The sequence below is a fragment of the Octopus bimaculoides genome, chromosome 14 (genome assembly GCF_001194135.2).
Source record: "Octopus bimaculoides isolate UCB-OBI-ISO-001 chromosome 14, ASM119413v2, whole genome shotgun sequence".
Classification (NCBI taxonomy): Eukaryota; Metazoa; Mollusca; class Cephalopoda; order Octopoda; family Octopodidae; genus Octopus; species Octopus bimaculoides.
The window spans coordinates 33,006,432-33,010,226 of NC_068994.1; positions in this window are offsets into that span (position 1 = coordinate 33,006,432).

The window sequence follows — 3,795 nt, forward strand, 5'->3', positions numbered from 1 at the left end:
TATATATATACAAAATAACCACTATTTTCATATGTTATATGCTATACCATTATACCACCAAAAGTAGTTAAAAGGTCATTTTAAGAAAATATCATTTGTCAATGCAATCAATGAAGTCCAACAACTGAATGGCTGTAATGGTTGTACCTGATGACCCGACTACTTCTGTGAAGTGCTTGCTGTGAATAAGGTTGACCCAAAGAGCTAGACTACTCATCCTAACAACTGCATGCTCAAATAGCAAAAATAAGCCCAACATCACACGCACACCTCTATTTCTTTATAAATATTATTTTTACTTCTCTTTCCATCACCTTCCACCCCTCCCCACCAAATACTCACAAAAATACATACATACCCCAATCAAAATTTTGATTGGTCAAACAACCCTCAGTTAAACATCATTAACGCCATATCGCCTGAAGAAATGAATGCATGAACATGATCTAGCCAATGACCATGGATACTACGGACTGAACCGTAACCATCCCAAGAATACGGAACACGATCTTAAGAAACATGTGATATGCGGAAATGCACATAGCAATGCATTAAAATATCTACAAATTCCATCTGAGGATTATTACAATTACTATATCCTACATTATATCGGCACAGCTCAGGACCCCAAAAAGCTGGTATTGCCAGTTGTCATCATTAGATTGTAGCCAGCGTAATAAAATAGGAGCTTTCATATGCATATTCAAAACGTTTACTGTAAATGAAATCAAAGGATATATATATATATATATATATATATATATATGTATAGGTAGAGAATATGCACACCACCCGTTTTCTGCGTAACCCTAGCCCTAACCCTAAAAACCAGGAGTGCATATTTTTTACCTTTGCCCATAAATACATATGCATATATCGTTTTTGTGCATGAGAGAGAGAGGAAAAGATAGCGAGAGAGAGGGAGAGAGAGCGAGGGAGAGAGCGCGCGAGAGAGAGAGTGTGTGTGTGTGACTGTATTTCCTTTTAATGCAATTTTTTTGGTTGTGGTTTATTTTAATACAATATTTATGTGTAAAATTTCATATATGTTTGTCTGAGTAGAATTCTACGCATGCGTGAAACATCGGGCAAAAGTGAAACATTAGAAGCAAATCGAAATGTTGTCCGAATATGACCTTTACTATAGTTTATTGTAAATGTAAGGAACACAGAAACAAACACATACTACTCATAGAATTGGTAATATTGAAAACTGCAAAATGTACAAGTATGAAGTTAAAGAAAAACGAAATGTAGTCAACAAATGTGCAAAACATACTTTCTATAGCATAGTTACGCTATAAAATTATGGAAAGTCACTAATTTAGCAAAAGTTACTATGCGTTACCAATGTAACAGAGTACAGAAAGTCAATATTTATTTGGAACATGTACTAAATACAGTTCTATATTTAAGAGATGAGGAATTATGTACAGTATTTACATTATTTACAATTGACGGATATTTGTCCTCAAATTTGTTGCTAACATGTTTCAGCTGATATACCCTCAGCCTTCATCAGGTTCGAAACTTCCCCAAGACACCTGATGAAGGCTGGAGGGTATATCAGCCGAAATATTGTGTTAACAACAAACAAGATGAGGACAAATATCTGTCAATTGTAAATAATGTAAATAATGTACATGTATTGAATGTTATAAAATTCACGATTGAATATCATGGTGAAGAAAGTGAAAGTCCAAGAAAATTCAGAAGGCATAATTCAATTTTTCATACAAAAAAAAAAAAAACAGTTTATAGCAGAGACTCCAGCAAATAAGATCTGAAGAAGGAATTCTAATTCCGAAATATCGTCGGACTATAGATGACCAAGTTACAACAGGTATATAGTCCATTGTTTGTTCTATAGTGCATTGTTATACCTTCCTAAACTTTTTATTCTTTAAAAATAATTTATTTTACACTTTTGAAACGAATGCTGAACCAAGAGTATAGAAAGGAAGATGCTGTTGTTGTGAATGTTAATTTAAAATATTTGCTAAAGGATGTATGCAGCAAGATATAAATTCATTTGACATTACTACATATTTTTTAACTGTGTAATGTCATAAGCTGTAGAATAAATACTGACTAACGCAGTAAAAAGGTTGTGCGATGTTGATACTCACAGTGATGAAGAAGCTTGGGAAAACTGTTAAAAATTATCTTGAAACTGGTTAGAAGGAGTGGAATAACATTTCTGTAATTATATTGAAAGAGCCACTGAGGCATGTTATAATAACCAGAATAATATCTTTGTTTCAGATATATTTGTGAGTATTCTGAGTGGTGTTAAATCAGCCAAATCTTCATGTTGGTAGTACTTCAAAGTGAATGCTGTTGTTCGTTTAAAGTCCAAGCCGCAACTAAACTTTCAATATTGGAGCATTTCACTGTTGGGCGGGAGAAAGTTACAAACATAAACTAAGACACACACACACATGCATAAACACACACCTGAAGCCTATCTCTATCCGTGTGTGTATCAGTCATCACACAAATGTATGTATACTGACAGATACATACTCCATCACACATATATACTTGTCAGTCATCGGCCTAACGTAGGTAATGAACATGCGAACACATTCATATAAAAAATGTGACGTCATCGTCATTATAGTGGTGATATAAAGTGTCATTTACGATAGGTGACTAAAAGAAAAATCCCAATGTTAAATTTTTGTAATTTAGATATGTGAATGAAAATATAGTTTAGTTGGTAGCCAAAAGCATACTGAATCTTTTGATACTCCATACGTCAAAATTGGCAACTTGGTTTTGGAATGCTTTAGGAACATATGCACACAGACATACACACACACATGTGCACACACACACACACAACCTCACTTTTATAGATATAGATAGATATACATTTAAAATGATTTCTACACAGTTTTCTTTACCAAATTATTGGATAATATGAAATGATGTTTGAAAACATCTGTTCAGCGTGTCGTGTTGTATTTATTAAACACAGAAGAATATGGTTTTACAACCATCTTAACTGTACATCCATACAGAAGAGAAGCCAAAAATATACATAACACCATTGCAGTTTGCTGGTGAATGATAGAAGAAAAATGACATGCAAAGTCACTGAATACAAACCTGTATAAATTGAAAGATTAACTATAGGAGCATTTGAGAAGATTTGGCTTAAAACATTGATAAAGAAATTGGCAAAGGGAGGTAATTTGAATCTGTTCAGTAACATTAATACAATTAGAAATTGCAGTGGATAATGAGAATTTAAGAAAAAAAAGAAAGAAAAAGCAATTAACACCAAATAAAAAAAAAACTAAATCCCCGAGCTAAAATATCTAAAATAATAGGATTAATAATAATGAGGAGAATTAGAATACTGAGAATAATAATAATGATAATAATAAAATAATAATAATAATAATAATAATAATAATAGTAATGATAATGATAATAACAACTACGAAAACAACAACAATGATGATACTGAGAATAATGTTGATAATAATAATAATAATAATAATAATAATAATAATAGTGATAATAACAATAATAATAGGCAAAAGAGATGCGTCAATTAGAAAACCTGATTTGGTATAAAGAAACAAAAGCGACGAAGAAACTCGTAACAATAAGCTTGTAGTGAAAAGAAATAGAAAAGTATTTGTAAGAAAAGAGCTGCCTAGATCCTATGTAACGATTCAGGATGTGTTCTCAAAGAAAGATTTCTTTATTTTCATTGAAAATCTAACTTACATTCAGTGTGTGACAACCGTTTTCACTTGATATGTATATGCATATGTATAT